This window comes from Zootoca vivipara, chromosome 6 (genome assembly GCF_963506605.1).
Source record: "Zootoca vivipara chromosome 6, rZooViv1.1, whole genome shotgun sequence".
Classification (NCBI taxonomy): domain Eukaryota; kingdom Metazoa; phylum Chordata; class Lepidosauria; order Squamata; family Lacertidae; genus Zootoca; species Zootoca vivipara.
In genome coordinates, this window is record NC_083281.1 from 84,703,313 (window position 1) to 84,716,920 (window position 13,608).

The window sequence follows — 13,608 nt, forward strand, 5'->3', positions numbered from 1 at the left end:
TTTTGCTTTGTAAAACTGAAACTGTAAAATGGCTCCGTAACCCAATCTGGGGGATTAAAGGAACCACATGAAAAAGGGGCTAAATAGCTGGACATTTACTTCCGACACAGAACTTTGAGAGGAACATGTGCCTCCCAGGAGCCTGCTGTTGAGAAAGGGGACCTTTCACGAACATCTCCATCTCTTGGTTTTTTGTGGAACTAAGGAAATATATTTGAGATCCATCTATGTATTTCTATATATAGATGTATATGCCTTTGTTCATGCTTGTCCCAAGGAGACTTTCAGACAACCTAGGCCACAGACACCAGATGAAATGATCAAATTAGGTCTACGGCTTTCTAGCTATATGGGAAGATAACTGCCTTGGGAAATGTGTTTAAAAAAAGTGCCACAGAAATATATCTGTCCATCATTATGACAGGTAATGGGTGCTGGACAAAGGGCCTGTGTACTGCAAGGACCCAGAGGTCATAGGGCAACATGTCTGCCCCCACCCCCACACTTATGTCCTGATACATCCCTGCCTGTACCTGGGACTAGTGCATAGCTTCCCTCAAAGAATCCTTGATTGTACCCCTCAGAGCTACAATTCCCAGGACTCTTCAGGGGGACCAATGTGCTTTCAACGTATGGCATGGATGTAACCCAAGAGTTATGCTGGATCAGACCAAATGTCCATCTACTGCAGCATTGTGTTCCAGGGCAGCCCCAAGACATTTTGGTACCTGAGGCAAACCGCAAAATGATGCTCCCATCCCACCAGAGAAGAAGCGGCGAGTGAAGATCTATGTTAGGAACAAATAGGGAATAAAGATCTACATTGGGATCTGATGCCCCTCTGGATCCTGCTGCATGAGGCGGTCACCTCATCTTGCCTTATGGGTAGGCTGTCCCTGTTCTGTTCTAAACAGTGGCCAGACAGATGGAAGCCCACAAGCAGGATATGAATGACTGGCATGCTTGGAACGGCCTCACAGAACACCTGTGTGATGTCACTCTCTTGTTTCCTACAGGTCCCTCCTCAAAACCCAGCTTTTCCATGAAGCCTTTAGCACTCAGCATGAAATGAAACAAAGTGAGCAAATGAAACCACCAGGTATTCTTGGCTTACTCCTGCCTTCACTTTTCTCTCCTTCCTCTGTTGTTTCTCCTGAATCTAATGTTAAATTGTAAGCTACTCAAGACAGGGCCCTGTCTTCTTGTATTCTGTAAATGCCATTGCACATAGATGGCACTGAGGCGGTCACATCTAAACAACACGTATCAAGCATTCTTATATGGAGAATCCTTGGAACTGTAGTTTGTTAAGAATGCTGGGAATTGTAGCTCTGCGCAGTCAGCACCCTTAACAAACTACAGTTCCCAGGCTTCTTTTAGAGGAAGCCATAACTGATAGTGGTATGTGAGTGCTTTATATGTATGGTGTGGATCTGACCTGAGTGCCTCCGGACTGTCACTATTTTGCAGGAGGGATTTAAGCAAAGTGAAGTGGATTCAAGTGCTTAAAAAACAACAACCAGCCACTAGATTTTTTGCAATAGGGAAAGTGTTGGGGAGATGCACTTAAAAGTGTGGGATGAACGAATGATTAATGAACAAATGAAGATGTGTAAACATGACCCAAGCAAATCAAGATGATGAATGCTCTTTGTCATATAACTGCCCTGTAAACGAATCAGAATGAATGCTCAATAAAGCTCAGACATAATCTAACAACTATGTAAGCTTTCTGCAAACAAATCAGGATGAATGCTGAATAAGCAGGCCCACTATATTCATAACATCTCAGGCAATAGTACTGTAGGGTTAGCCATCCAGTATCAGGCAACAATATTCATTCAAGCCAGCAGCCTGTACAAGAAGAAAAGAAGTAGCAGTATCTAGTGATAGAATAAGTTAGAAGATAAACCAGTCATATAGGAACCAGTTTCCAAGTGAGAAATTAACCGGCTACAGTATAACAAATTGCTTTGGAACAGTAGCTAATGTTAAGGAGCTATTAGCAGACCCAGTTGGGAAGCTGGCGGCTTTGGGGAAATCTCTGTGCGGAGGTCCCCCAGCCCATGTATATGCTGCCCCCACACATAGGATTCAGCTCTCAGCATATGTTGGGAAGTGGCAAGAAGTGAAAGCAGAATCCTATATGCTTAGTGGTAGATGCACATACATTACCAGCTTGCTTGTGGGGCGGCGGGGGGAGTGGGACACTAAAGGGAGGCATTCCAGGTCCCCACTCCCCTTGGCTAGCAGATGCCAGCCTTACAAATAAATCCGCAAATACTTTTGCTATCCTACCTGGGCATATGCAGCGATGCGACTTATTTGAAACTAAATTATGTTACCATGTTCTGGCACCCATCTGCCTGAAACAAACAAAGTCCCTTCCTCTTTACAAAACTCCCTTGATGTTCAGCTGCTAGAAAGAACTGACATTCTTAGTTGTTACTAGTGGCTATTTGCAAGCCTGGAATATACGGAATATATGGAAAACGAGGCAATTCCAGATATGGTGGAAGGAAGCCATTTTCTGTGTTAGAGAGTGTCCATTTTCTGAGTCAGAGATGTGAGTTGGATAGGTGTGTTAGTGCATGAGTCAGCTCTTGGAGGAATACTTGGGTCTTGATCCAAGCCACAAAGTATCACTATTGCATCAATAGTTTGGCACTGGGTTTTTTTTGCCACTAAAGCTTCATTACAGTGCTCTCTTTCTCACCCTCATAAATTTCAGTGTCCTCTAGTGTCTCCCAGCAATCACTTGATCTAATATTAGGATATAAAAGAAATGCAGAGTGATTTTAAGAGACTTATTAAAATACAATTAGCTGTGTGCATGACTTAAGCAGCAAAATCATTTTCGCTTTTGAAAAAGCAAAAAACAAAGAATAAGTAAAAAAACAAAAACAAAACCCACAAGCTGATTGTGTTGAAAGCTATGCACCTTTCAGAGATAATAAAACTGCCAATCAAGGACATTTTCAAATATGGAAATGTTCATCCTTATGTTTTATGGTCCCCTCAGTGAACATTAAAACTTATTATGAAGCTCTCAATACAGCAGCAGCAACCTCCTAAATCTGCATTCATAACTACCACAATAATATTCATTTTCTGCAAGAGCCAACAGTCCCAGTTTCGACTGATATTACCCCCATGATCCTTCCAAAGGCCAGTCCTCTGAGATTTGACCCTGTTGGCACGAAAAGCATGTGTGGAGGGTGCTGTTTTGGAAAAGAAAATGGCATTCTATGTTTTGCCATATAAAACTTTGGATTAGTAAAAGATAACAAACTACTCCTTCCTCAATATCAGTATTAAAAGGAATTTCCTCCAGCGGTGGAGTCATACAACAGTTAACACTGCCCCCTCATGTCCAAAGTGAGAATCCCACAGATTTGTGGTGGGATCAAAGGACCAAGAGAGACTCGGAGCACAATCCTATGCACACATACTCCAAAGTAAGTCTCATTGAACTCAGTGAGGTTTATGTAACTGTAGGCAGATAAAGCTATTAATAGTAGTCATCATGGCTAAAGGTACTGCCTCTAAGACCAGAGGCAGCTTGCCTCTGAATCAGAAGAGTCATCTTCTCTTTTTTTAAATAATATTTTTATTAAATTTTCAACAAAAATAACAAAAATAAAAAACAAACAACAACAAACCACAAACAAAGAAAAATATACACAAAAGCGATATCTAATCCATAAAATGGGATTCTGCGAATCCCTTGACTTCCCTCACTCCCCTCTCCTGGTTCTTTAAATTTCTTTTTCAACTGCATATCATTTTTATTCCAAATTATTTTTCTACCTCAACTTTCCTGTATTATTTTTAAAACCCTTAAAATTCTGCCAATGTATTAACCTGTTTATAATACTTTTGTAAATACATAATAAACATTTCCCATTCTTAGAGAAGCCCTCTTCCCAAGATGATTGAGGGGGCCTGATGCAATGTCCTCACATTGTGCAGTGTCCTGATGCCGCAAGGAGCCAAGAGGTGGAGCCAAACACCCTCTGAACATTGAGGGGGCTGGCCTCCTTAAAAAATGGGGGCGTCAAGAGTGGCTCAGTCCCTAGGAGCTGGTGCGTATGCGCTAAATAACACAGATTGAGAAACAGCGAGAAAGGGCTATTGTCCTCATGTCTACCATGGGGTCAACTTGGTTGGTAGGCATGAGAGACAAGCCCTTTCCTATGGTGGCCCCCACAATATACAATTATTTCCCCTCACAGTGCTCAAGATCCCTATGCTGTGCATTTTTATATGGGTTTCAAAATCCCAATGATTTAGGACCGCTATTTCTAACTAAGGCTTAACAGGCCTTTAAAAAGGGGAGGGGCAATGTTTCTGCCTTTTTTGTTTTACCGGTAGTTATTTTTATACTGTATGTTTATTGTGTTTTTACGATATTGAGAGCCACCTATGCCTAAAAAGGTTCCATATACATACTTTTAGAAATGACATGAAATGAAATGTCCTGCTTGTGACATGTGTTTGGCTTGCTGTCAGAAACAAGAAGTAAGATTGGATGAGTGTTTGGTTGTACAGCTCTTCTTATGTTCTTATGCATTGCAGTCCAAAGCTGCAATCCTAAACATCTAAACCCTGTATTTTTAAAACTTTGTTTCTGTTTGTCATTTGCTTGCTGGGTGGTTTCCCTCTAAAGGCTGGCATAAATTTGCACCTATACATATAAATAAACACATGCAATGCTATGCAAATTTGTGGCATGGTCCCGTGCCCCCATATCTATTAGGACCCTTGCTCAGTCTAGAGCAGGAGTACCATAATCCAACTCTGGTCACCTCAACTCAAAAAGGCTATTGTAGAGTTGGAAAAGGTTCAGGAAAAGGCAACCAAAAGGATGAATGGGGTGGAGTGACTCCCCTATGAGGAAAGGTTGCAGCATCTGGGACTTTTCAGCTTAGCGAAAATGTAAGATGAGACACGATAAAAATTTATAAAATTTATGCATGGCGTGGAGAAAGTAGATAAGGGAAAGTTCCCCTCCTCTCTAATACCACTAAAACATCTGGATATCTGATTAAGCTGAATGCTAGAAGATTCAGGAGGCAGAGATGGCCACCAACTTGGATGGCTTTAAAAGAGGATTACACAAAATCATGGAGGACATGGCTATCAATGGCCACAAGCCACAACGGCTGCATTCCATCTCCACTGTCACAGGCATCATGCCTCTGAAGACCAGTTGCTGAGAAGTGTAGTTGGACAGAGTGCTGTTGTGCTCATGCCCAGCTTGTGGGCTTCCCACAGGCATCTGGTTGGCCACCATGGGAAAAGGATGCTGGACTAGATGGGCCATTGGCCTGATCCAGCAGGTTCATCTTATGTTCTCATGCATCTTAGGGACCTCATCATTTACAGTTTGCGCAGAGAGAGGTGAGCTATCCAGGAACTACCAATAAATCTCCTCAGACAACTCAAGGACTGAAGCATGAAACAATGTAGTACAGGGCGATATCATCTGGTCCCTTTCTACAAGTATTACCCCCCCCCCCAATATTGGCTGAGTCAAATGCCAGGAATTAGCAACTTGACTGGAATGAATTATAAACAAATTGGATTGTTTGGATAAAGCCAAAGAGGATGTGTTCATTTTTAATGAGGGATGGTATTTCATAATGGCTAAAAAGCTGAGCTATGACTCCAGAAGTTATTGGTTCAAATGTTGTCTCTGCCCCCAACTCGCTAGGGAACCATGGGCAAGTCATTCCCATCTCAGCTTATCCTCCACTGTATGGGTTTTCACTGAGTAGGTTTTCCTCATGTCCTACTCCCCAGGGCTTGCCATTTTGGGATGCAATAAGGCACCATTTTCTGTTCTGCCCTGTTTCCATTCTGCTGCAGTCCATCTTCCACCCAAAACGCCATTTGTTTGCCATGGGGTTATATCAAACTAAATCTTCCTCAGAGTAGACCGATTGTAATTAATGAATTTAAGTTAGACATACCCACTAATTTCAATGAGTCTACTCTGAGTAGGCCTAACACTGGATACCACCCATTGGTTCTATACATTTTGCCCCTTTCGCTTTCTTGTCTCCTGTGCTCCTCCTCCACATTCAATTCAGGGGTGGTGATGGGATTGGCCAAAATGCTCTTGGTAGGCCCACCTCTTTGCCACTGTCACCACTGCCCATTCATTTGCCCTCTCCCTCTGCATTGATTCTAAATCAGCACCACTGCCCTAAAAAGAGGCCAAGGCAAGAACTGCTTTCCAGATGTTTTTGCTTGCACATTTGGAGAGGGCAGCAAACACAGAGAAATATAGATCAGGAGGTTCTGGTGGGTCAGCAGTAGGCCACTTCGCTGGGTATGGGCTTCAACAGGTACCCAACAATGCCAAACCCTGAGGCTAGTGCTGCCTGCTATGATAGCCAAATGAAACATCCATGTTCAGAGCCGTTATATCTCAGACCCACAAGCTGCAAAGAGACAGAAGGGAGCCAGCAGTTGTCTTGTGCTGACACTCATCCTGAATGAAGTCCCCCAAATGCTGATTCCTCTTTCTGCATTGAGGAAACATTTCTCTTACTGTGTGAATAGCTTATATGCAGTCCTGGCCAATCATATTATCGACAATTGCCCTGCAGGGGTCAGGGTTGCTCTTTGTATGCATGCTGTCTCCTTACAGCTCTTTTATGCTTGGCTTGGGGGAGAGATGGGGGTTGGAAGCAACAACTCTGCTCCTCAAAGAGACTGTGGACCATCATTACACATAAAAAAGAGAAGGTAATGGCTTCTGTAATTTGATTCTAAGGAAGAAGCTGAAATTACCTCCTCACAATAGGTGCATGGGGAATGGTGGCGAACATAACTGTTTACTATCCAGGACTATCTAACTTGGGTAGAATTATAGACAAGGTTCTCCAGCAAAATGACTTTATAGCAGCAATGAACACTCTCCATGGCTGTTGGGCATTTTTAAAAGGATGTAGCTTTCATGGCTATCATGTACTTTGGTTTTATTTTTAAACCCAGTGGTCTTGAGTGTCTTCTAGGGATGAGGTGCACATTTCTAAGAAGAAGAGATGTTAGGGGTCATTCTTTGGCTACCTGGTCACCTCTACCCTTGTAGCACCCAGATGTGGAGGGCACTGAGTGGCGAGTGAAAGATACTCTGTATGTGTTCAGAAGAAGTCTATAACTTCATTTCAAAGGAGATGTTTAATTCTGGAAGTATCATACTGGAGCTATGTCAATGTTTATGAACACCACAAGTGTAAACATTTCTGTGCGACCCTTGTTTGATCACCTGATGAGGAGCTGATGATGTCTCCAGACATTTCAGGGTTTGCATAGACTTGCCAGTGTGGGGCTTGTGTACTGACAACTGCGTTGTGCTTGGTGACACAAAGACTCTTCACCCAAGCCAGATTTTGTCCATGGCCTGGACTAAAGGGCTGTTAGGGGACCGTCTTCATCCATATACAATCACTCCCCACCTACTGACTATGCTTAGGGCCACTGTCATGAACTGACGGGACACTGAGGAAGGGGAAGAGGATCCTGGTGAAGGGTGTAGCCATGATTGGTACACACTGAGACAAGCTAAAGATGTGGGAGGGCAGGTTGGGGACTTAGGAGGTACTCACGGGGCATCAGAAGATGTTGCAGCAGCAACTGATAGTTCAGGGAAGCCAGGGGAGAGAGGCACATCACCAGAACCAGAGGTGCCCCCAACTCTGCAAACATAGGGGTCTCTGAGACATCAGGAACAGTGGAAATGCACTCCAGGAGTTAGAGATGAGCTTGCAGTATCTCCAAATCTGGGAGAGTTGTGTACAGTTATTCACCAAATGAAAAACAACAAAGCCAGTGGACCTGATGGGATCATAGCTGCCAAGTCCCGGTTAGAAAAATACGGGATCAGCAACTTCCGGCGCCGGCGGTGCCCGATTTCTGGTGCCCAGACACCAGCAGAGCGGCACCGGAAGAAATCCGGGGGAATTACAGGATATTTTGCCATTCAGGATGACAGCGGGAAACGGCTTTTAAAAACGGGGTTTCCCGGGGAAAACGGGAGACTTGGTAGCTATGGATGGGATACCTGCCAAAATCTTCAAAGTGGGCAGAATTGAACACACAACAACTTCACAAGCTCATCGAAAAAATCTGGGAAAGAGAAGAAATCCCAGCAGACTTTAGGGATGCCAAAATTATCAATATCTTTTAAAAAGGTGACAGAACTGATTATGGAAACTATTGAGGCATCTCTCTATTAGCTGCAGCCGGCAAAATTCTTGCAAGGATCTTAGCAAACCATCTGGTAACAATATCCGAGGTGACCCTTCTTGAATCCCAAAATGGTTTTTGGCCTTCTAGGGGGACAGTGAACATGATTTTCACTGCTCGACAGCTTCAAGAAAAATGCAGAGAGCAAAACCAACCCTTGTATATGGCATTAATTGACCTGACTAAGGCTTTCGACACTGTAAATCGTAATGCCCTGTGGACTGTCCTTCTGAAAATTGGCTGCCCAGATAAATTTGTAAACATCATTCGGCTCCTGCATGATATGACAGCAACAATTGCAGATAACAATGACTCTCAAAGTGAACCATTCACAGTGGTATCAGGTGTTAAACAGGGTTGTGTTATTGCCCCAACTCTATTCATTATTTTCATTGCCATGATCCTACACTTTGTTGACAGGAAGCTCCCCACCGGAGTAGAAATTATATATCGAACAGATGGAAAGCTCTTCAATCTGAGCAGGCTGAAAGCAAAAAGTAAGGTTACCGTAACTTCCGTCATAGAGCTTCAGTATGCTGATGACAATGTAGTGTGTGCACGCTCAGAGTATGACCTCCAAACCATCCTAAATACCTTTGCAGAAGCTTACGAAAAGCTTGGCCTATCACTCAACATCCAAAAAACCAAAGTGCAAACCAAGTACAAAATAACCCCTTTGCAGCGCCACAAATCCAACTCAGTGGTGTAACGTTGGAAAATGTTGATCACTTCTCCTACCTAGGCCAACATTTCCACAAGGGCCAACATTGATGCCGAAATCCAGCATCGCCTGAGCTCTGCGAGTGCGGCTTTCTCCCGATTGAAGTGCAGAGTGTTTGAGGATCGGGACATTCAAAGGGAAACCAAAATGCTTGTTTACAAAGCTATTGTACTACCAACCTTACTATATGCTTGTGAAACATGGACCACTTATAAACGCCATCTCCAACTCCTCGAAAGATTCCATCAACGGTGTCTCCAAAAAATTTTACACATCACTTGGGAAGGCAGGCGAACTAGTATCAGTGTACTGGAAGAAGCAAAGATCACCAGTGTTGAAGCAATGATTCTTCAACATCAACTTCGTTGGACTGGTCATGTTGTGCAGATGCCTGATGATCATCTTCCAAATCAATTACTCTATTCCGAACTTAAAAATGGAAAGCGTAACGCTGGTGGTCAACAAAATAGGTTTAAAGACTGTCTCATGGCAAATAATAATAATAATAATAATAATAATAATTTATTATTTATACCCCACCCATCTGGCCGGGTTCCCCCAGCCACTCTGGGCAGCTTCCAATAAAACATTATTGGAATACAGAAATCAAACATTAAAAGCTTCCCTAAACAGGGCTGCCTTGAGATGCCTTCTAAAGGTCTGGTAATTGTTGTTCTCTTTGACCTCTGGTGGGAGGGCATTCCACAGGGTGGGTGCCACTACCAAGAAGGCCCTCTGCCTGGTTCTTAAAAAATGTAGTATCAACACTGACAACTGGGAAACACTGGCCTGCGAGCGCTCTGATTGGAGAACAGCCTTTACCAAAGGTGTCATGGGCTTTGAAGAAACTCGATCTCAGGACGCAAGGGAGAAATGTGCTAAGAGGAAGGCATGCTTGGCAAATCCACACCATGATCAACTCCTGCCTGGAAACCAATGTCCCCACTGTGGAAGGACGTGTGGATCCAGAATTGGCCTCCACAGCCACTTACGGATCCATTGTTAAAACCGTGTTTATGGAAGACAATCTTACTCGATTACAAGTGATCGCCAAGGGGGGGGGGGCAGGCAAAAGAACACAGTCCAGCTCACTAGTGGACCAGGCAGAGATCATGGGGGCTGTTAGGTCTGATGGAGTCTTGTGGTTACTCAGGTGGATTAAGCTGAGAGCAGGTGAGGATCATATGCTTCATCAAGTGGCAAGGCAGAGTTGCTCAGCTGGAGCAAACTCATTTGCAGCAATCAAGATTGGAAGCAAGTCAGAGACTCTGTTTCTGCTCAACTTTCCCTGTTAATGTACCACAGCTTGGCTGTTTAGGGAACTCCACTGGACTTCAGGACTGACCCCAGGTGTTCCAACCCTGGATCTTCTGTAGAGGTGGGAACCTGATGCTGCAGATTGAACCTTGCTTGTTGTATTGGACCTGGACTGGTATTTTATCATTTGGACAGTCTGGCTACTCTCTAGTGTTGCCCTTGGGACTGTGTGCACTATCAGGACATAACTCTGGGTATGTTGGGGTTCAGGACATCCACCTGATGAACTGCTTCTGGGCATTTTTGGTCGGCAGCTGAAGTTGCAGAGAGAGAGAGAGAAGATGCTGCCACAAACCCTTGCTGTCTGGGTAACTTATGGAACTCACTCCACTGCAGCTTCTAGCCAAGCCTTCACTGCAGTGTTGTTCTTGGATAGGTAGTGAGGATTAGGACTGAACACCCACAGTAATAACTATAACAAAGTTGGGAAACTAGTATAACAGGGTGGGGAACATCTGGCTTGTGGGCTTAACTAGGTCTACAAGGACTCCACATTTGACCCACCAAGGCCATTTTGGCCAAGCCACACCTACTTACCCTACACCCAATATCATACATGACATCTGGGGTGGAGCAGGTAAAGGTATGGCTAGGTCAAAAGGGGGATTGCAGGCATTGCCAATCACCTGCAAACATTTTACAATGTTGTGTGGACAATGAACCAAGGTTCCTTGGTGGCTCATCAGTGTTCCTGCACAAAGAACAGCCTTGTATGAGAGAAAAACCAACAACAACACAGGGCTCCATCCAGACCATTAAAAAAGTCTCTAATAATCACTGTTTGCCCACTTGGACAACATTCACCCTTCCCCCTTTACAGGGAAAACTAAGAGACATTTATTCCTGGCCTCTTTGTTGATGTTGCTGCTGCTATGAGTCCCTGAGTGCAAATGACTTTCTGCTTTTAATGAGAAAACAGCTGCGCTGGAGCAGCTCTGCTGTCGCTCTCCTGCTGTGGTAATTGCCAGCTCTTATATGTTATTTAGACTGGGATCTTTTAGCTGCTTATATCTTGCTGTGCTGAGGGAGCTAATGGCTGAAGAAGAGAGTGTGCTTGCAGCAGTCCTAGTGAGGACTGCTTTCTGCCTCCACACCTCGTGCACACCGACCCCTGCACTGCCTGAGTCATTCACTTAGTCTGAAGTAGGTAATCCTAATGTTTATCTAAAATTTTATGTAAACCGCTTTAACTAATTAACAAGAGAAAGAAGGAGGAACTTTGAATGCTGGTAGTTCCTTTTTAGATTTTGGGTAGGTCAGCCATAGGAAAGAGTGCAGCGCAGGGGAGGCTAGATGTTGAAGGTGAGCAGAGCTACAACCCAGAAGCCCCAAGCGTATGCCCATTTTTCATCTCCACATTCCCCAGGCTATAATCATTTTATTAGTGAACCCTTGGAAAGGTGTTAGCTCTACTTCATATGTGAGAAAAACCAAGAGTGAACTAAAGAGTCAAATATGCCATGCTAGGAAGTTACCTGTAGCTAACCTCTTTAGCGCAAAGCTATATTAAGATGCCCATTAGAGCTCCTTTGCCACTCCAGTGTAACCTTTATGAGGGTTGGTGGCTAATCATTACACTGTGCTTGCTTGCCCACACAGGCACATTTAACCTGGGGCAACAAATCATTATTGAAGTGTGTTATGTACTGTGCTGGCGGGTGAACTTAGCTGAGCACACTTGGCGGCTACAAGTGCTGCTTTTGTTTATACCCAGCGGACACTCTCTGAACTCTCTCCATGGCATGAGGGTAAGCTGGCAAAGCACATATTTGTGTGCCCAGCAGTGCTGTTAGGCCAAGAGAATTAGTTTGTCTTAATTGCTCAGCTTAAAATGGTAGGTTGAGGATATGGTGAAGAAGAAAGCAATGGTACTGCGGAACAATTGTTAAAAGAACTCAAAAGTCGAGCTTAATGTGGACTTGTGAAAAAGTGTCATTTTTAGACTGCAACTTTTGCAGAAATTATTAAAATGACTTGACAGCAACAATTGGAATCTCCAGAAATGCAGAAAACATTTTTCAAAAGAACCGTGGGGATTGGCATTTCAAACCTTTAATAACTGATCCTCTTGAAGCTGCCCAGCTAGTTGTTGCTCAATATTGGAAGGACCTAACAAGTGCTATGTTAGCTAACTGGTATAAGATGGTTTTGTAAGTCACTTTGGTGGAAAAACTAACAAACTAACTATGCCTGGCTAAGGAACAAAATAAAAAGATTCTATCGTGGCAGGCTGGCACTTTTTTTATTGTTTATGCAAGCAAACAAGAAACACAAAATATGCACAACCTTCTGGCTGTGACAAACATTGTGGACTTGATTTTTGATACTTTCTGATGGGCTGTGGACAGATTCATGTTTTTGGTGTGTCTTTTATTTTACTTTAGACTCCCCTTGTCTCCTCTCTGAGGTGAGGAGGGGATTGTTTTGTAGTATTAAAATTGTGTTACTAAAAAAAATACTCTGAAGAAAGGTTAAGATCAGTACAAAACATGAATTGCCATGCAGTGTGTGTGCACATTTGAAGCCAAACTGTTGTTGATCTCCCCCTTTCTGTTGTTATTATTTAAGTACAGACTAGAAGAAGCTGAAATGCAGAGAGTGCCTGCTACCTTTTGGGAAGATGTGTGACCTGTGTGAAAACTTCTCTTCTGAAGTGTTGTTAGTTGGCTCCTCTCACTGCCAGGTCCTCTCACTACCATCTTCCTTAGACAGAGATTGCTTCTGTCGCATGCTGTGGAAAAAGGGGGAGGAAATGTTTACAGAACAAAATTTGATGTGTATATGTGAAATGTGCCCACAGTGGCAACAAAGTTTTGCAAAAATTTACAATTTGAGCTTCTACATGGACACTACATGGCTCACCCCTCCCCTCCCCCCCCTTTTCAAAGCAAAGACTTCAGAGCTTTGGAACCAAATTATAAAGAAAAGGGCTCCTTTGAGCATTTTATGATTGCTTTCCATTCACCTCTGAGTAACACCTCATATTACAAAGAGGAGGAAGGGCTTCTGAGCATGATGGGACCCTCGGGTCTCCTCTTCATAGTAATATAGTTAGAGAGGATCCCGATTTTTCCAGCACTGAAAACACACTTTTCATATGAGCAAACATCAATAAACTGAAGCGACTTTGTAAAGAAGAGTGGACCAAAATGCCTCCACACAACGAGGTGAACGTCTGATAAAAGTCATGCCATGTGTGAAGAACTAAGTTACATTCAGTAGCTTGTAGAACCACCTTTAGTAGTGATAATTTGAAGTACTGTAATCGTTTTTGTTATGACTTTAAAATATTATTTACTTAAGAAAATCTT